Below are 22,100 nucleotides of genomic sequence, written 5' to 3' on the forward strand. Positions count from 1 at the left end.
TTGAAATTTGAAATTCAAAATTCAAAAATTTGAAATTCAAATTTTGAAATTTGAAATTTGGTTGAAATTTCAAATTTGAAATTCAAAATTTAAAATTCAAAATTTGAAATTCAAAATTTGAAATTCAAAAATTTGAAATTTGAAATTGGAAATTTGTTTGAAATTTGAAATTCAAAATTTAAAATTTGAAATTTAAATTTTGAAATTGGTATATTTAGATATACTTGATCCAAGTAGCAAGTAATCGAATTGGGTTGGTTGCCATGGCCATCCGATCATAGGAGAAAAGCAGTGTTTAAAGGCTCTCTCCTCCCATTCGATGGGATCTCCTATGGCGGAAGGGGTGCCGCTGTAATTATATCCCATGCAGATGAAGCAGCGAAAGAAATTAATTGTAAAGGTTAAATTGTGAAATTTATCATGAATGTGTTAGATTAAATCTAAAAGAATATTCAAGATTTATTTTGATTGAGTTATTTTCTATTATGTAATTAGCAATAAGATTGCTATTTATGAAATATACTGATCTATTTGTGAAATGAGTCAACATATTTGGTGAACAGAAAATAAAATCTTTCAAATTTAAAAATTATTTTTGAAATGCCAAACCCTGACCTATCAGCTCAAATACTTAATTAAAAGAATTAAGCATTGTCTAGTAGGTCTAGAATTGTGAATTAAGACCTAAGATAATTGCATAAACTTGTGGGGCAATGGGTTAGGTGGATTAGGTCCATAATTGGGTTAGACCTAAGGTTAGCTTAAAGAAATAGACTAAATTAGAGTAATTGGTCAAATCTAATCAAAAGTTGAATTAGATTAGGTCAAGGATACTCTAGACTCAACTCCAATAGTTATAGTTGAATGGGTCCATGTCTTTAACTAGACCAAGATGGACTTAATTCATGGCTACGTGGTGGAACCCTATTGAATAAGTTGATCAAATTAAAACTAATGAATCGGTTGGTGTCTAAGATAAGTTTGGCATTTTGACCAGTGGTTTTTAAGCGGGAGCTACTCACAGTGATTCGATCTCTGGCGAGTTAATGGCTTATCCCCACCACTGATCTCACTTACCTGGCCAACCTGGTGAATTAGGTTTTGATTAGATCACTTGGTGATTAGGGCTCACCCATGTCATTAGGTAAATCAGTTTGACTGATTTAGGTGCTCCTAATGCCAGTTTTAATTAAATCTTTTTTTTTAATCTGACTTGGTAAAGTCAGTGGGAGGATTGAAATTGGCTGGATATTTTCTTCTCATCTATCCTTTAATAAAATTCTCAAAAATTATTAGGTCCCTAAAAATGATCAAGTTATATTGATAACTAAGTCATAGCCTCCCATTAAGTGAGTGATAATGAGTCCATTAGTTTAATAATCATTGGAGGCCCAAAAACCTGGTGCTTATTGACTAATAAAATTATCATTCATAATATGATAATTTGATTTGAGTCTTTCTGATGGTGGTCAGGTTGGCCGGCCAAAGTCGGGCTTGATCATTTATTGGTCTGATTCGTCAAATCAAATCATGTTAATGGTTGGACTTAATCAGATCTTTTCAGTGGAGGCCAAAGCCTACTGATTAGGTTTTGGGGCAAAATCAATTACTAGAAGTTGTTTAGAGAAACAACTGGTTATGAATCTACCCATAGATGCACATGGGTTGACCAACCAAAGTTGGGCTCGTGTGTAGTCTGTGTGGATTCTAGTACCCACTAAGGAATTAAAGTAATTCCTCGAATTGGAGGTTGAGGCTACCAGTTCGTAAAAATACTGGGAGAAACTTTAGACTAAAGTCCAAGTCTTTAGTATTTATAATTTATGTACTAATAGAGGTCTGATTTTCCTTTATGCAGCTATGGCCACTACCCTGTCCCTCTGGTCATTATTAGATAATGACAAGCTCATGGGACCTAATTTCGATAGCTGGTATCGAAAATTAAAAATCATCCTTGAGCATAAGTGGATCCTTTATGTAGTAACGGATCCGACACCTGAGGAGCCAGCTCCGAACGTTAGAGGGATGGTCCAAGACACTTATCAGAAGTGGTTCAATGACCGCACCACCGTTCGGTGTTGGGAAATGTGTCCCAAAAAGCCAATCGTCAAGCTGTTGACGGTTGAGCAACCAAGTATTGTAATTGATTTGTTAACAAATAAAATATATTTGGCATTTTCATCATAAGCTTTCATCTTCTAATGAACTCCGTTGTTATGATGAAGTCCTTAGGACTATTTAGATTCGATAAAGAGAGGATTTATCGATTAGTCCTTAAAACAGTTCACGAACAAATGATAGGCTGTTAATAAGGATGACAACTTCTATCGAGCATAGGTCGTTGTAGGTCATATGGGTTGGTTGTCCTCTTAACCAAAGAGTGTGGAGATACTGGTATGGCATACAGGTGAGATGTACTGGAACATCATCATTGAACGTGACCAACAACAGAGTATTCTGCTGTCGAGAATGTCTCTGATGGGATATAGGTATAAGTGTCCCTCAGATTTGAGATCGCCTCAGTGACTTGCAAGCAACTTACTGTGCTTTGGTACTGGACTAACTGAATTTCTAATTCAGGGATGGAAGGCTTCTGGGCACTGTCAAGTACTTGCGAAGTCAGAGTATGATCGAGATGGGATTGACCACTCCAAGAGTTGGAGAAGAATGAGTCGCTGTATTTCAATTTAGCAAAATCTTGGCCAGGGTAATCCATCAGATGGATTTGATATTTTGAAATACAATATGGACAACCTGATCAGAGTTGACAGTGGAACTCTGGGGTGTCCTATGATCATTTTGGTCAAGGGGATGAATTATATGAAAACTATATCCGTATGGGTTCTAAGGATGTTGTTCTACACATTCGACCTATCCGGTCGTCGGGTACCATTGCTAGATGGTCACTTCGATTGGTATAGGAATTTGTTCCTATGCTACCGGCTTAGGTTTGGATCTATGAGGTCACACACATTAGAGTTCATTGTTGGAACCAGATCTAGGGTTTCAGGGTTAGATCTTGAAATTTTTTCAAGATCATACAGTGGAAGACTAAAATAAATTAAAATTATTTTTCAAAATCAGAGAATCCCTAGATCTAAAATCCTATTACATGATTATTACATAGCATTAAATCAAAAATTAAAATATATAAATATAACATGAACTACATGTTGATCATATCAACATGTTTCTATACTACATCTAATGTATGTATTAAACAATAGATTAGTTCTATTACCTTGCAAGTTAGACGTTCTAACCTCACTGATCTGGGCTTGAGGATGATGTTGCAAGCTGCACATGTGTCCGACCTCTAGGAATCATCCACACGAGCCCACGAATCTCGATCAGAAGTCCTGATTCAGAAAATCAGCACAGTATGCTAGTACTACGCTGATCCTTCTTTGATGGTTGATCAGATGCCTCCTTCTTCTTGATTTGGACTCTTCCAAAGATGGAAAGTAGAAGGAGAAGTTTCAGATCTGAGACACTCTCAGAAAACTCAAGATGGAGGGAGGAAAGATATGAAAACAAACAACCCTAGAAGAAGACCCTCTTCTTCTTCTCGTTTCTCTCTCTAGACACCCTAACTTGTATCTTTTATATCTCCATGACCCAAAGGTCTTTCTCTATGATTTTTGGATGGCTCAAATTTCTCTCAAATCTCTATCATTTTCAAAAATTTCATAAAGAAACTCATTTTATACAGAGAGATATGATAGAGTCCTTGTCTAGGTCAAATACCTAGTCAAAGCTTATCCAAACATGGCAAGTTAAGGGGCGCCCAACTCTTGAGCACCTCCTTCTTATTTTCATACATGGATTACCAAAAAAGGGTGCACAATTTGTACCCTAAAAGCCACAAAAATTTTAAAAAAAATTTAGATAGATTCGGTGCAAAATTGAAAGAGTTTTGGATTTCTAAAACTCTATCTCATAGAATTTGAAATCCAAACTTATTCCTTTTTGATTTGATCCAAACCACCTTCCATGTAAGAAAGAAGAGAGGAGACCTTTTATGAACGTGGGAGAGACCTGGGAGAGAACTTTTGTCACACAAAATAAGAGGAGATTGGCATTGAATGAGAGAGAGGGTGTGGGGAAGGTTTATGTGGTGCAAGGTGGAATCATAGTCTTACTAGGATTCTATCTTATGACTTGTTTTAATTTGGTTTCTCAAACCAAATCAAACCAAAATTAGATCAACCCAATTAAAATAGGTCTCAACCCAATTAAAAACCTAATTTAATCAGATTAAATTAAATTTAAATCTGATTTAATTTTCTAATCAAATTAGAAATTAGATTGACCCAAGTCCTAGTTGACTAGGACTAGTTTTTCCTTGCACTTGGCTTATCCAATAAATCAATTGGACTTGATCCAATCAAGCCCAAACTAAATCTAATTAAATTATATTTAATTAGATTTAATCTTATCCCATTGGCTTAATCAAATTAAGCCAATTAGCAATCGAATTGCTAATTGATCCTCTTGCAACACTTGCACTAGGTTAAATACCAATCGTATTGATCATTTAACCCTAGAAAGATTCTTAATCGTTGATCAACCATCTGATCGGATCATAAACTCTAATGTGTATGACCTTATAGGTCTGAACCTAAGCCGGTAGCATAGAAATAAATTCCTATACCAATTGAAGTGACCATCTAGCAATAGTACCCGACGACCGGATAGGTCAAATGTGTAGAACAACATCCTTAGAACCCATGCGGATATAATTTTCATATAATTCATCCCCTTAACCAAAATGATCATAGGACACCCCAGAGTTCAACTGTCAACTTTGATCAGGTTATCCACATTGTATTTCAAAATATCAAATCCATTTGATGGATTATCCTGGCCAAGATTTTGCTAAATTAAAATACAGCGACTCATTTTCTCCAACTCTTGGAGTGGTCAATCCCATCTCGATCATACTCTGACTTTGCAAGTACTTGACTGTGCCCAGAAGCCTTCCATCCCTGATTTAGAAATTCAGTTAGTCCAGTACCAAAGCACAGTGAGTTGCTTGCAAGTCACTGAGGTGATCTCAATCTAAGGGACAGTTATACCTATATCCCATCAGAGACATTCTCAATAGCAGAATACTCTGGAGTTGGTTACGTTCAATGATGATGTACCAGTACATCTCACCTGTATGCCATACCAGTGTCTCCATACTCTTTGGTTAAGAGGACAACCAACCCATATGGCCTACAGCGACCTATGCTCGATAGAAGCTGTCATCCTTATTAACAGCCTATCATTTGGTCGTGAACTGTTTTAAGGACTAATCGATAAATCCTCTCTTTATCGAATCTAAATAGTCCTAAGGACTTCATCATAACAACGGAGTTCATTAGAAGATGAAAGCTTATGATGAAAATACCAAATATATTTTATTTATTAACAAATCAATTACAATACTTGGTTGCTCAACCATCAACAGTTTGATGATTGGCTTTTTGGGACACATTTTCCAACAACTCCCACTTGTCTTAAAGCCACTCGGCATAGTATCTAATACCCATCTTCGACTTGTGATTGTCGAACTCTTTTATCGCCAGGGCTTTAGTGAAGGGTTCGGCCAGGTTCTCCTTTCCGTCGATCTTCTGAAGGTCGACGTCACCTCGATCCACGATCTCTCGGACCAGGTGGAAGCAGCGCAAGATGTGCTTCATCCGCTAATGTGCTTTGGGTTTTTTCGCCTGAGCTATGGCACCAGTGCTGTCGCAGTAGAGCAGGACTGGACCATCGAGGAAGGGTGCTACTCCGAGCTCATTGATGAATTTCTTCAGCCACACAGCTTCCTTCGTGGCATCCGATGCTGCGATGTACTCCGCTTCACAAACAGAGTCCGCCACAGTATGTTGCTTGGAACTCTTCCAGCAGATGGCTCCACCATTCAGAGTAAAGATATAACCCGACACGCTCCTACTGTCATCATGGTCAGATTGGAAGCTAGAGTTTGTGAACCCACAAGTTTCAGATCTGACTCACCATAAACCAACCATTGGTCCTTAGTATTTCTCAAATACTTAAGGATGGCTTTAACCACTTTCTAGTGATTTTCTCCAGGATCAGATTGGTATCTGCTCACTACTCCTAGTGAGTATGCCACATCTGGTCTTGTACATGTCATGGCGTACATGATAGATCCCACGGCTGAAGCATATGGGACTCTACTCATACGCTCTCTCTCTTCAAGAGTTGTCGGACAATCCTTCTTAGAGAGAGAAATTCCTTGGCCTATCGGTAGATAGCCCTTCTTGGAATTCTCAATGCTGAACCTCTTCAGTAGTGTCTATGTACATGGACTGGGATAACCCAAGCATTGTTTTAGATCTATCCCTATAGATCTTCATCCCTAGGATGTAGGATGCTTCACCCAAGTCCTTCATGGAGAACTATGATGACAACCAAACTTTTATTCCCTGTAGTGCGGGGATGTCATTCCCGATTAAGAGAATGTCATCCACGTACAAGATAAGGAATACCACAACTGGACCATTTGCCCATTTATATATGCATGGCTCTTCTCCATTCTTAATGAAGCCATACGTTTTGATCAGCTTATCAAAATGCATGTTCCAACTCCGAGAAGCTTGCTTCAATCCATAAATGGATCTCTGAAGCTTGCACACCTTGGACTCATCTGTGGATGTAAACCCCTCAGGTTGTATCATATACACCTCTTCGGTCAGCTCTCCATTCAGGAAAGCTGTCTTTACATCCATCTGTCAGATCTCATAATCCAAATGGGCAGCTATTGCAAGCATTATCCGAATGGATTTGAGCATTGCCACAAGGAAAAACATCTCGTCATAGTCAATACCATAACGTTGACGATACCCCTTGGCGACCAGACGGGCTTTATAGGTCTCCACCTTTCCATCTGTGTCCCTCTTCCTTTTGAAGACCCATTATACCCAATGGGTTTAACCCCTTCAGGTGGGTCAACCAATGTCCATACATCGTTGACCTTCATGGACTCCATTTCGGATTTCATGGCTTCAAGCCATTTCTCGGAATCAAGTCTCTGCAATGCATCCATATAGGTGATCGGATCCTCATTATTCTCATCAAGTTCGATGGGATCACCGTTTTGGACCAAAAAATCGTAGTATCTGTCCAGCTGATGCGGTACTCTACCGGATCGTCTTAATGGTGTAGGTACATTGAGCTCCAGATCTGATCTAATCATATCCGACTCAGGTTCAGCTATTGGTGTCGGTCCTTCTACCTGTTGAACTTCATCAAGTTCAACCTTAGAGGCAATGGTTCCTTCACCAAAGAACTCTTTTTCTAAAAAGATTGCCTTAAGGCTGACGAACACCTTTTGTTCATCAGCATGGTAGAAAAAATATCCTTTTGTCTCTTTGGGGTACCCTATGAATGAGCATTTGTCAGATCTAGGTCCAAGTTTGTCTGTGACTAATCGTTTGACATAGGCCGGGCACCCCCAAACCCTAAGGTGTGAAAGTGCTGGCTTACGTCCCGTCCATATCTCATATTGAGTCTTAATTACAGACTTACTTGGAACCCTATTTAACAGATAATAGGTCGATTCGAGTGCATATCCCCAGAAGGATATCGGCAAGCTAGCAAAACCCATCATGGATCGGACCATGTCTAATAGAGTCCGATTCCTCCTTTCAGACACACTATTATGCTGTGGTGTTTCTGGAGGAGTCCATTGGGAGAGAATCTCATTCTCTTCTAGATATGTGAGAAACTCACTAGAAAAGTATTTTCCTTCTTGATCAGATCGAAGAGGTTTAATACTCTTCCCAGTTTATTTTTCTACTTCACTTCGGAACCGTTTGAACATTTCAAATGAATCTGACTTATGTTTCACAAGATAGATAAATCCATATCGGGATAGGTCATCCGTGAAAGTTATGAAGTAGAAATATCCACCTCTAGCACTGTTGCTCATGGGCCCGCATACATCAGTATGTATTAGGCCCAAGAGCTTAGTAGCTCTCTCACCTTTTTCAGTAAAAGGTGATTTGGTCATTTTACCAAGAAGACAGGACTCACAAGTTGGAAGTGATTCACAATCACTGACTTCGAGGATTCTCTCTTGGGTCAACCTGTTTATTCTATTCTTGTTTATATGACCTAGCCTCCAATGCCATAAGTAGATATCTGACACACTATCTAATCTAGGGTGCTTGCCAGTAGAATAGACTCTTATCAGGCTTGATCTTTTTGGTCTGGCTCTACACTAATGTCCCAGCCTGAACTTGCACCTTCTTCACTTTCTTCTTCTTGTTCTTCTTCCCTTTCTTAAAAGGTCGAGAACCAGAAGATGAACCTCCCACTAAGTTCACCGACTCCTTGTGAAGTTGGTGATCCTTCTCAAAGTTCTGAAGTAACCCCAGTAACCCGTGGTAGTTCTCTTCAAGCTTTGTCATTCTATAATGAGTGAGGAATGGGAGATAAGACTTGGGCAGCAAGTTCAGTATTGCATCTTTCCCAAGTTGCTCATGCAAGGGAAAGCCGAGCTTGCTCAATCATTCTATCAGCTCGATCATGAATAATACATGATTAGTGACAGAGGCACCATTCCGCATTTTGGCGTTGAAGATGGCACAACTAGTCTTGTGCCTCTCCACGTCATTGGGTGTGCCAAAGGCATCCTCCAATACTTGAAGCATGTCCTTTGACTGAGCCATCTCGAATCTGCGACTGAACTCGTCGCTCATGGCAGCCAGCATGATACAACGCACCGTGGTCCGGTCACTGAGCCACTTCTGGTAAGTATCTCTGACTGTTCCACATGCATTGACAACTGGCTCCTCAGATCCAGGATCTATTATCACATATAGGATCCATTCATGCTCCAGGACTATCTTCAACTTTCTGTACCAGCTATCGAAGTTGGGTCCCACCAACTTATCATTGTCCAACAATGATCGGAGCGATAGGGAAGTGGCCATATTTGCACAAAGGAGAACCATAACCTAATTAGTAATTGATTCATTAAACCTAAAGATTTAGACTTTAATCAAAAGGTTTCTCCCACTATTTTATTCGAATTGGTAGCCTCTACCTCCAATTCGAGGAATTACCCTAATTCCTTAATGGGTACTAGAATCCACTTAGACTGCACACAAGCCCAACTTTGGTTGGCCAACCCATGTACATCTAAGGGTAGGTTCATAACCAATTATTTCTCTAAACAATTTTTAGTAATTTTAATTTTGCCCCAGAAACCTAATCAGTAGACTTTGGCCTCCACTGTAAGGATCCGGTTAGGTCCAACCATTAACATGATCATACTTGATGTATCTAACCAATGAATGATTAAGCCCAACTTTGGTTGGCCCACCTAACCACCATTAAAGAGACACTTCCAAGTTGTCATATGATGAGTGATAATTCCATTAGTCAACAAACACCAGGCCTTTGGGTCTGCAATGATTATTGAGTTAATGGACTCATTATCAAACACCTTAATGGGAGGCTATGACTCAGTTATCTCCATAGCTTTATCATTTTAGAGACCTAATAATTTTAGAGAATTTAAATAATATAAAGGATGAGGTCAGATGAACCAGCTTATCATGATCCTTCCACTGACTTCACCAAGTCAGCTTAAGGGAGACCATTAAAAGGGCTGGTCTAGGAGCACCTAAATCAGTCACATTGATTTACCTAGCTGACATGGGTTAGCTCGAATAGTCAAGTGATCTGATCAAAACATAATTTCACCTAGAGGCTAGGTAAGTTTGATCAGTGGGAGGGTCTGCCAAAGCTTGCCTTAGACACCATCAGAAATGGCCAGGTAAGTGGGCTCCCAATTAAAAACCACCGATCTGATTTACCTTAGACACCAACTGGTTTAACTAGTTTCGATTAGATCAACCTAACAGTTCGTGCTAGACCGCTTAGCCAAGAATTAAATCCATTTGGTTCTCGTTAAAGACATGAACTTGACCAACTACAACTATTGTAATTGATCTAGAGAATCCTTGACCTAATCTAAGACAATAATTGATTAGATTTAGTCAATTCTCTAATTAAGTCCATCTTTAATCTAACCATAGGTCTAACCTAATTAATGGACCTAATTCCCACTAATCCATTAACCCAATGTGTTATGGTTTGTGTCTTAGGTTCTTCAATTCAGAATTCTAGAACCTAATCAAACAACTTCTTAATTCTTAATTAAGTTTTGGGCTGAGGATTGGGTTTGGCTTTTCAAAAAATAATTTTTATATTTGTAAAATAATTTTACAATATGATTCTACCAACCATATTGCATGTTTGATTCATAATCAAGATGCAAGTGAAATAAACATGAAACTACTTTAGATCTAATCTAAACAGGTTCATGTAATTGAAACAATTTCAACTTTAAACAATTTCTTTGCACAAAAATTATTAACAAAGAGATTTTATTTCAGATTTAAACATCTTTTAAATCTAATAAATCATAAATTTAATCTAGATCATATCTAACAAATTTATGATTAAAGATAGATCTACACAAACTAGGACAACCTTTGCACTGTAAGGGGTAAACCTTACAGCAGGACAACCTTGCAGTTCGTGATTGATCTAAAATTTTAATTTTAGATTTAATAATCAGATTATAAATTAGATCTAATCTAAGAAATAATCTAAGCATGTATAAATAATCATGTAATAGGATTTTAGATCTAGGGATTCTCTGATTTTAAAAAATAATTTTAATTTATTTTAGTCTTCCGCTGTATGATCTTGAAAAAGTTTCAAGATCTAACCCTGAAACTCTAGATCTGGTTCCAACAATTGGTATCAAAGCATAGGTTCTTTATTGGAAGTGATTCACCATTCGGTGCATTATGCTGGCGGCAATAAATGATGAGTTCAACCGTAGGTTTGAGAATGCCCAGCTACAGGAGATGCTTCAAATATTGAACGACTCCTTTGGCACACTTGACGATGTTGAAAGGCACAAAACTAGTCATGCCATTTTCAATGCTCGGATGAGGGATGGAGCCTCAGTCACTGATCATGTACTGTACATGATCGAAATGATTGAGAGCCTAAGTAAACTGGGCTTTCCCCTGCACGAGCAGCTCGGTAAGGATGCGATCTTTAATTCATTGCCCAAGTCCTTCCTCCCCTTCCTTACTCATTTTCAGATGACAAAGCCTGCAGTGAACTACCATGGCTTGTTGGGGTTGCTGCAGAACTTAGAGAAAGATCACCAGCTCCATAAGGAGTCGGTGAATGTAGTGGGAGGATCTTTTTCTGGTCGTCGACCCTTTAAGAAAGGGAAGAAGAAGAACAAGAAGAAGAAGAATAAGAAGGTGCAGCTGCATGCTGGGACGTCTGCACAGGGTCAGACCAAGAAATGCAAGCCCGACCAGAGCCAGGCGGAGTGCTTCTTTTGCAAGAAGCAGGGGCACTGGAAGAGGAACTGTCCTCTATACATTGCCTCCCTGGACCTGAACAGGCCGAAAAAGAAGCAAGGTACTTATATGATAACACCTTACAATTTTTCCATTTGTGATACTACTGCCTGGGTATTGGTTACTGGAAGCCCTTATCATATTTGCAATTCGATGCAGGGTCTGCAGGTCAGTAGAAGATTTGATGAAGGCGATAGATTCCTGAACATTGGAGATGGAAGCAAAGTTCCAGTTCTAGCATTAGGAATCATGAACTTTGTAATCAATTCTCGAAATATAATTCTGAGTGAATGTCACTATTGTCCAAATTTTTTATTAAATATTATTTCTGTAGGCCTTTTGGCTATGAACAGTTATCAATTTTTAATAAAAGAAAATGTTTGTAATATCATTTTGAATGGTGTTACAATGTTTGTTGGACAACTTAATAATGGAATTTACTTTCTATCACAACCTGTTAATGTGGTTCAAACCTCCGGTAAACGCCCTAGAATAGATAATGTGTCAGAAGTCTACCTTTGGCACTGTAGGCTAGGTCATATCAATAAGAACAGGATAAACAGGTTGGCTCAAGAAAAAATTCTTGAAGTAGGTAATTGTTAATCACTTCTAACCTATGAGTCCTATCTTCTTGGTAAAATGACCAAATCACCTTTTACTGAAAGGTGAGCGAGCCAGTGAACTCTTGGGTTTGGTACATTCTGATGTATGTGGACCCATGAGCTCAAGTGGAAGAAGTGGATATTTCTACTTCATAAGCTTCACAGATGACCTATCGAGGTATGGGTATGTCTATTTAATGAAGCATAAATCGGAGTCGTTTGAAATGTTCAAACTATTCTGAAATTAGGTAGAAAAACAAACTAGAAAGTGTATTAAAACTCTTCGATCTGATCGAGGAGGTGAATACCTTTCCAATGATTTTCTGACATATCTTAGGGAGAATGGGATTCTCTCTTAGTAGACTCCTCCTAGAACACCACAACATAATGGTGTATCTGAAAGGAGGAATCGGACCTTGTTGGACATGGTTCGATCCATGATGGGGTTTGCTAGTCTGCCGATCTCCCTCTGGAGATATGCGCTCGAATCGACTTGTTACCTTCTAAATAGAGTTCTGAGTAAGTCTATAACCAAAACGTCATATGAGATATGGATAGGACGTAAGCCAGTACTCTCGCACCTTAGGGTTTGGGGGTGTCTGACTTTTGTTAAACATTTAATTATGGACAAGCTTGGACCTAGGTCTGACAAGTGTAATTTTATAGGGTACCCAAAAGAGAGCAAAGGGTATTACTTTTACCTAGCTGATGAGTAAAAAGTGTTTGTTAGCCTTAAGGCAATCTTTTTGGAAAAGGAGTTCCTTGGTGAAGGGACTGTTGCCTCTAAGATCGAACTTGATGAAGTTCGGCAAGTAAAAAATTCGACACAAGTTGCTGAACCTGAATCGGATTTGGTTAGATTAGATCCGGAGCCCATTGTTCAAGCACCCTTAAGGCGATCTGGTAGAGTACTATGTCAACCGGACAGATACTATGGTTTCTTGATCCGGGACGGCAATCCTATCAAACTTGATGAAAATGATGAGGATCCGATCACCTACATGGATGCAATGCAGAGACCCAACTCTGAGAAATGGCTGGAGGCCATGAAATCCGAAATGGAGTCCATGAAGGTCAATGATGTGTGGACATTGGTTGACCCACCCGAAGGAGTAAAACCCATAGGGTGTAAGTGGGTCTTCAAGAGGAAGAGAGGCACAGATGGAAAGGTGGAAACCTATAAAGCCCGTCTGGTTGCCAAGGGATATCATCAACATTATGGTATAGACTATGACGAGATGTTTTCTCCTGTGGCAATGCTCAAATCCATTCGGATTATACTTGCGATAGCTGCCCATCTGGACTATAAAATCTGGCAGATGGATGTGAAGATAGCTTTCTTTAATAGAGAGCTGGATGAAGAGGTGTATATGATACAACCTAAAGGATTCACATCCACAGATGAGTCTAAGGTGTGCAGGCTACAGAGGTCCATTTATGGACTTAAGCAGGCATCACGGAGTTGGAACATATATTTTGATAAGACGATCAAGACGTATGGCTTCGTTAAGAACGGAGAAGAGCCATGCATTTATAAGTGGGCTAATGGTCCAGTAGTAGTATTTCTTGTATTGTATGTGGATGACATTCTCTTAATCGAGAATGATGTCCCTGCATTACAGGGCATAAAGATTTGGCTGTCATCACAGTTCTCCATGAAGGATCTGGGAGAAGCTTCCTACATCCTAGGGATGAGGATCTATAGGGATAGATCTAAAAGGTTACTTGGTTTATCTCAGTCCGCGTACATTGATACTATGCCGAAGAGATTTAGCATGGAGAATTCCAAGAAAGGCTATCTTCCGATAGGCCATGGAATTTCTCTCTCAAAGAGGGATTGTCCGACAACACCTCAAGAGAGAGAGCGTATGGGTAGGATTCCATATGCTTCGGCAGTGGGATCTATCATGTACGCCATTACATGTACACGACCAGATATGGCATACTCACTAGGGGTAGTGAGTAGATACCAATCTGATCCAGGGGAGAATTACTGAAAGGTTGTTAAAACCATCCTGAAGTATTTAAGAAATACTAAGGACCAGTGGCTTGTTTATGATGAATCGGACTTGAGACTTATAGGGTTTACAGACTCTAGTTTTTAGTCTGATCATGATGACATCAAAAGTGTGTCGGGATTTATTTTTACCCTTAATGGTGGGGCTATCTGCTGGAAAAGTTCCAAGCAGCATACAGTGGCTGATTTGGTTTGCGAGGCAGAGTATGTCACCGTATCAGATGCTGCCAAAGAAGTGGTGTGGCTGAAGAAATTCATCACCGAGCTTGGAGTAGCACCCTCCCTTGTTGGTCCAGTTCTGCTCTACTGTGACAGCTCTAGAGCCATTGCTCAGGCGAAGGAACCAAAGGCACACCAGCGGACGAAGCATATTCTACGCCGCTACCATCTAATCTGGGAAATTGTGGATCGAGGTGACGTCGATCTTCAGAAGATCGACGGGAAGGAGAACCTGGCTGACCCATTCACTAAAGCCATTGCGGTGAAGGAGTTCGACAACTACAAGTCAAAGATGGGTATTAGATACTACATCGATTGGCTTTAGGCTAAATGGGAGATTGTTGGGAATAGTGTCCCAAAGCCAATCGTCAGTCTGTTGATGGTTGTGCTCATTTTTATATTTGTACATGAATTATGAATTAATAAAAATTATTTTAGTATTTTTCATCACAAAATATTTCATCTTCTAATGAACTCCTATGTTATGGTGAAGTCCTTAGGACTATTTAGACTCGACAAAGGAGGATTTGTCCTTTAGTCCTTAAATCTGTTCGCGACCAAATGATACGTTGTTACCAAGGACGACAATATTTATCAAGCATAGGTTGTTGTGTGCCATATAGGCTGGTTGTCCTCTTAACCAATGAGTGTGGAGACACTGGTATGGCATACAGGTGAGATGTAAAGATACATCTGCACTGAACGTGACCGACTCCGGAGCTATTTCTGCTGTCAAGATTTGCTCCGATGGAATATGGGTATAAATATCCCTCCGACCTAAGACCGCCATGGTGACTTGCAAGCAACTCACTGCACTTAGGCACTGGACTACCTGAATTTTTAATTCAGTGACGGAAGGTTGCTGAGTGTAGTCAAGTATTTGACTTGTCGGTGCATGTGTCAAGATGGGATTGACCACTCCAGTTTAGGAGCTGTGTACAGTCGTATTTTAATTTAGCAAAATTTTGGCCAGGATAGTCCTTGTGAGGAGTCACAGGACTGTTTTAGTTGAGCACGATTCGGATGATCTGATCAGGGTTGACAGTTTAATCCTGAGTCATCCTAAACACAGGGGTCAAAAGGATGAATTGTACAGTAACTATATTCATATAGGTTCTAAGTGTTGCGATTGCGACTCTTCGACCTATCTGAACGTTAAGTACCATTGCTAGATGGTCACTTTGATTAGTACAGGAATTGGTTCCTAGGCTTACGGCTTAGGTTCGAACCTGCGGGGTCACACACATTAGAGGTTCCTATCTGATCTGATGGCTGATGTAGAATCCTACATGTTTGAAACTCAGTGATCGAGAATCAGGATTCTCTGATCATGAGTTCCACACATTATGGGTACTGGGGTCAAGAGTCCCACTGGTTGGGACTTTTCGATCAGGGTTACATATCAATGAATTCTGATGCCCGATTGCCCATCGGATTTGGACTCAGTATTTATGAGATATTTTATTAGTGATTTGATCACTAATTAACTCAATTTAATGGAGTAATTATTTTTGGATCAAGTCCAATTGAATTGGATTCAGTTGGATTTGACCCGATTAGGTTAAGAGTTGACCTAATCGTCAAGATGGTTTGTTTCCTGATTTGATCGGGGTTGGCTTAGTCAATTTCTGATTTGATTAGGATTTTATTGAGCCTAATTAAGCCTAATTAAGTTAGGTTTAAATTAGTCTAATTGGACCTAACTTATTTGGTTCAATTAGGTTGGTTTAAATAATTAAACCACCTTGACCCAATCTCCATGCGTCACCTCATTTCTATTGCACCCATTTGAATTCATGAGAAGGAACTTCTCATGAATTTTTTTTCTCATGCCAAGCCCTCTCCATGCCCCAATTTAATGTGCCATATGAATGGATAAGGATGATTGGTTGGCCATTCAAATTCAAAATAAAGTTTGAATTTAAATAGACAATCAATATTTGCGCCGTATCCTTTTTTTACGCCCCATTTATTACATGAGAAAAGGTTTCTCATGAAAGCACTCCATGCACAATTTAAGCCATGCCTCATGCCTTTAGTGGATAAGAGATGAGTTGGTGTCCACTTGAATTCAAAATTTGATTTGAATTCAAATGTGCAATTACTCATCTTTATCCTTTCTTTTGGATAAGACGTTTGACATTGTTATAAAAGGAGGAGAAGAGTGGGGCATGTAAGAAGAAGATTTTTGAAGAAAAATTCTAGGGCGTGAGAAGTCTTGTGCATGAGAAGGAAGTCCATATCCTTCCAAGAGAAAAAGAAAGAAAATAAAGAAAAGTGGGTGCAAGATTTTCGGTGAGTTCACTAGAGTTTTAGCCTGGGGTTCGGGAAGTGAGAAAGTGAGCTACGAGTATCGTGAGCCCAGAAAATCTCAGGGAGATCTTCAACATCCTCTAAGCATGTCTGTGAAAGATCTGGAGCATCCGAAGAATCGACAGACATCGATCAAAGGAGTTCGATCAGCATCGACCGTCAAAAGGGCTCTACAACGAGCTAGCACTCGTGAGGAGTCGATCAGACTGGGAGCTTCATGTGGATGATCCACAGAGGCCAGATATGCTGTGTGGCTGCATTGCGATGATCAGACTCTCCCAACGGTGATCAGATTGCGGCAATCTACTACCCGCACAAAGGTATTGTGTTCCGAACACATTACAATAAAGTATTTATTGTTCAAAATCGAATTTCAAATTTAAATGCATGCATGCTATATATCATATTTACATCCTAGTGTAGGATAAATTCATGTTAATTAATTAGATTAATTAATATTTTTTCACTGTAAAATCATGATTTTGAAAAAGTTTTAAAATTATCATTTTACCCCTGCACTGAATTTCCCCACAGATGTGCCTAAGCACGGGCTCTGGACGATCAAGGCGGAATACGGTCGGATCGTCTCTTCTACCCTTACCTTCTTCGCCAACCCGAAAGTTGCAGCGCCTTCCCGCTCGTGGGCTTTGAGACTCTGGGCTAACATCCAAGCCGCGTCCGCACCCATATCTGCAACGAAGGACGATCGGCATAGTCTATGAACGGAGCCACGGAAGTGGAGAAAGTTCTGGAGCTAACCTAGGCTGGTATGAGAGATGCAGGGATGCAGAGATGAGGATGACTCGAAGGACGCCTAAGATCAAGAGGAAAGGACCGAAGAAACTCCCGTGCAAAGTGAAATCCCCGAAGGGGGGAGACGGGTTTAAATAGACGACGGGGTCTGGAGCAATAATGACTGCAGGACTCCTCTGGCCAGTCCATGACCGCCACGTGGCCCACTCACCGTGGCAAGCGGCTGAAGGTGGACGACAATTAGTAAAACCATTATTGCACCGTACTTGGGAAAGTGCTCCGATGGGAATTCCAAAAAGAAGAAATCTTTTTCAAAAAGGTTCTAGTACCAGCATGCCAAACGTCAAAATATCTAGCAATCACCGAGTGCGCAAATCGAGGGGAGCAACTTCGGTCGTGAAAATTTCTCTGTACTTCCTTCATTCGAAACCCGAACTCGAAAGTAGGGGGACTGGTGTTGGGTATAAAATACCCCCCGACTGAAGTTTGTAAAAGACCGACCCTTTTAGGGCTCTTCCGGCTTCCGACCTTGTGTGTGGCGTCTCTCCGAACCCCATCGACCGTCCGAACTTTTTCGATAATGAACTTCTGCATTCATCTATCGAGCTGCCCCAAAATCTCTCTGGGCCTCACTGCCAGTCGACCTTCTACAGTAATCAACTATTCTCCGAATCCCTTCCGGATCCCAACCAAGCTCCCGCGAGAGCCGAACTTCTACTACGAGCGGTCTACTCCGAATTCCTACAGCGGGCTGTCTGCCCCAGATATCTACTGTAAGCAAATTCCATTCGAGCCTCTACTATAAACAAATTTCTTCCAAACTACTATTACAGGTAGACTTCAGCCGAACTTCTTCGTAGCTGGATCCCAAACGAGCTTCTACCATGGGGCAGGATCCACAGGCCAGGTCGTTGCTCCAAGCTCCCATGACAATCGATCTTCGACTGATCTCCTACAATAAGTGGCCTCCTTTCGGCCTCCTGTAAGAACCAGACTCCATCCAACATCCAAGCGGATGGATTCCAAACGAGCTCCTGCAAGAATCGGACTCCATTCGAATTTCTATAGTGGATGGATTCTGGATGAGCTCCTGCAAGAACCGGACTCCATCCGAACTTCCACAGCGGATGAATTTCGGACGAGCTCCTGCAAGAATCGGACTCCGTCCGAACTTCCACAGTGGATGGATTCCAGATAAGCTTCTACAAGAATCGGACTCCGTCCGAACTTCCACAGCGGATGGATTTTGGATGAGCTTTTGCAACGGACGGGCTCCAACAGTTGGATTTCTATAACGGCCGATTGCCTCCGGATCCCTCAGACTCTTCCAGCAGACGAGCCTCCCCAATGCCATCCGGAGTCCACCACCGACCGACCTTCCGCTAGATTCCTCATGAAACCAGACTCCTCCGGCAGATAATCTTCAGACAAGCTTCCGCATCGGACAAATCCCAGATGGACTTCCCTAGCAATTGGACTCCTATCGGACTTCGCCAATAAAAAGTCTTCATTCGAGTCTCTACAGCAGATGGTTCTGACCTGTACCCTCAGCGCCCAAGGCATCCGACAACAATAGACTCGTCAGTGACCTCAGAAACATCTGAGCTTCTCCTAGATCGACGAGACAGAGAGCCATTCTGCTCCATCAGACATCCCAACCGTGCTTCAGCTGATAGATCCGAACTCTCTGGCAAGCTACGATGAGGGTCACTACCCTGCTCCACTCTCTACAACGGATTCCACATGGCTCCACCACTCTCTGGCAATCCACGACGAGGGCCACTACCCTGCTCCACTCTCTACAATAGATTCCACGCGGCTCCACCACTCTCTGGCAAGCCACGACGAGGGCCGCTACCCTGCTCGACTCTCTGCAATGGATTCCACGCAGCTCCACCACTCTCTGGCAAGCCACAACGAGGGCCGCTACCCTGCTTCACTCTCTAGCAAGTCACGACAATGGACACCACTCTCGTAACAAACTCCACGTGGTCCAGAACAGCCCCCGACGTCACTACTCTCCTTAACAAACTCTGTGCGACTCTGAACGGCCCACTACCAGACGATTACAGACGTTGCTGTCAATCAGTTATGCTCTCCGTCTATAAATAAGGACCCTCAGATACGTTCTTCTCTAAGCTCAAAACCCTATCTCAAAACTCTGCCAAAATTCCACTTGAGCACTCTATTTCTGTTGAAGTAGAGTACTGACTTGAGCATCGGAGGGTCTTGTCGGAGCAACCCCAACTCCGGTTTAGACTTCCCTTGTAGGTCCCGACGGTGGCCGCGGTCATCTCGACTCCAGCAACTCCGGCTTCGGCAGAATTCTGCACCAACACAGAGTATTGATTATGATAAAATATTTTCACCTGTTGTCATGCTCAAATCTATACGGATTATGCTTGCAATAGCAGCATACCATGATTATGAGATTTGGAAAATGGATGTGAAGACCACCTTCCTTAATGGTTATCTTGAGGAAGAGGTTTACATGTCTCAGCCAGAAGGGTTTGTCTCAAAGGAGAAAGAAAATCAGGTATGCAAGCTTAAGAAATGATTTATGGATTAAAACAGGCCTCAAGGAGTTGAAACATCTATTTGATGTTACAGTCAAAGAGTTTGGCTTTATAAAAAATATGGATGAACCTTGTGTATACAAGAAGACTAGTGATTTGAGTGCCATTGTCTTCTTAGTTTTATATGTGGATGACATATTTCTTATTGGAAATTGTTGGGTATAAAATACCCCCCAGCCGAAGTTCGTGATGGGAGTGACCCTCCGGGGATCCAACTGACTTTCGACCTCTGACAACATCTCTTCAAACCTCCCGGGCGGCCGAGCCTCCGTCACACTCCCAAGTCTTGCCGACGGACAGGACCCCACCAGCGTCGACCAGATTCTTCACGACGTCCAGACTCCTACGGGAGCCGGGCCTCGCCCACGACTTCACCTGGAAACTTCGCCCGGACTCCTACGGGAGCCGGACTCCGTCGATGACTCCTGCTGCAGGTAAACATCGCCCAGACTCCTACGAGAGCCGGACTTCATCCTTGATTCTAATTGCAGGTAAACTCCGTCCGGACTCCTACGGGAGTTGGACCTCGCCCACGACTTCATCTGCAGGCTTCGTTCGGACTCCTACGGGAGCCGGACCTCGCCCACGACTTCATCTGCAGGCTTCATCCGGACTCCTACGGGAGCCGGACCTCGCCCACGACTTCATCTGCAGGCTTCGTCCAGACTCCTATGGAAGCTGGACCTCGCCCACGACTTCACCTGCAGATTCCGTCCGGACTCCTATGGGAGCCGGACCTCGCCCACGACTTCACCTGCAGGCTTCGTCCAGACTCCTACGGGAGCCGGACCTCACCCACGACTTCATCTGCAGGCTCCGCCCGGACCCTTATGGGAGCCAGACTCCGTCGACGACTTCTGCTGTAGGTAAACTTCGTCCGGACTCCTACGGGAGCCAGACTTCATCCTTGATTCTAATTGCAGGTAAACTTCATCCGGACTCCTATGGGAGCCGGACCTCGCCCATGACTTCACCAGCAGACTCCATCCGGACTCCTACGGAGCCGGACTTCACCCACGACTTCACTTACAGGCTTCGTCCGGAATCCTACGAAAGCCGGACCTCGCCCACGACTTCATCTGCAGGCTCCGCCCAGACCCCTACGGGAGCCGGACTCCGTCGACGACTTCTGCTGCAAGTAAACTTCGTCCGGACTTCTACGGGAGTCGGACTTCGTCCCTGATTCTAATTGCAGGTAAACTCCATCCAGACTCCTACGGGAGCCGGATCTCGCCCACAACTTCACCTGCAGACTCCGTCCGGACTCCTACGGGAGCCGGACCTCGCCCACGACTTCATCGAAGGGTGACGCTTGAAGGTATAGAAGTGCCTAAACAGAGAGAGGGATGGCTGAACCTCGACTACGTGGCAAAGGGAGAGGAACCTATCAAAAACCTAAAAGAATTCAGAGCAACTGAAGCTAAAGAGATATCTAAGAAGCGAAAAAGAGCGACGATAAAGGACGAGAGCGAAAGCTAGAGTCCGGCACGGAATGCCTCCTGATACAGGCAAAAACGATCGGGTGGGGGAGTGCTAGCCCGGTTGGAGGGGCCAGGAAGCTCCAGGTCGTACTCCGGAGGAACTCCATACTGAACCCTTATCAGTAGGAGTTCATCTGGAGTCAGGGAGCAGGAAATGGCACCCGACGCAAAGACCGGGCGAAGCCCAATCCCAGGAGCAGGTTCGTCTACAGGATGGGGCTCCTAGGGGGCTGAGGCGGAAGAACTCCCGAAACTGCTAGAGGCGGAGGTGCCGGAAGATATTTCGAATGACTTCAAACGAAGACCCTAAAGATCCCGAAGAAAACAGACGGGACAAAGGATGAGAGGTTGCGGGAGACCAACTCAGAGGAATGCAACAGAAGAAAATGGAGGAGAAAAGGCCCCTAAATGGCAAGAAGAAAAACAAAGGTTCTGGGACTAACCTAGATCACTTTGAAGGATGCAGAGGGGCGAGGACAGGGATGACTCGAAGGACGCCTAGGGCAAAGAAGACACCAAGGAGGGTCAGGACTCTTGGAGAAAAGGCGGATGCCGATAGAACTTTCAGGCGGAAAGGCAGGTTTAAATAGACCCTGGGATCCGACGCCATAATGATCGCGAATCCCCCAGGCCGACCCACGCTCGACACGTGTCCCACTCACCACAGCAGGCGGCTGAATGCAGCTGACAGCTGACGGAGCCATTACTGCACCGTACCTAGGCCA

Source organism: Elaeis guineensis, chromosome 11 (assembly GCF_000442705.2).
Source record: "Elaeis guineensis isolate ETL-2024a chromosome 11, EG11, whole genome shotgun sequence".
Taxonomy (NCBI): domain Eukaryota; kingdom Viridiplantae; phylum Streptophyta; class Magnoliopsida; order Arecales; family Arecaceae; genus Elaeis; species Elaeis guineensis.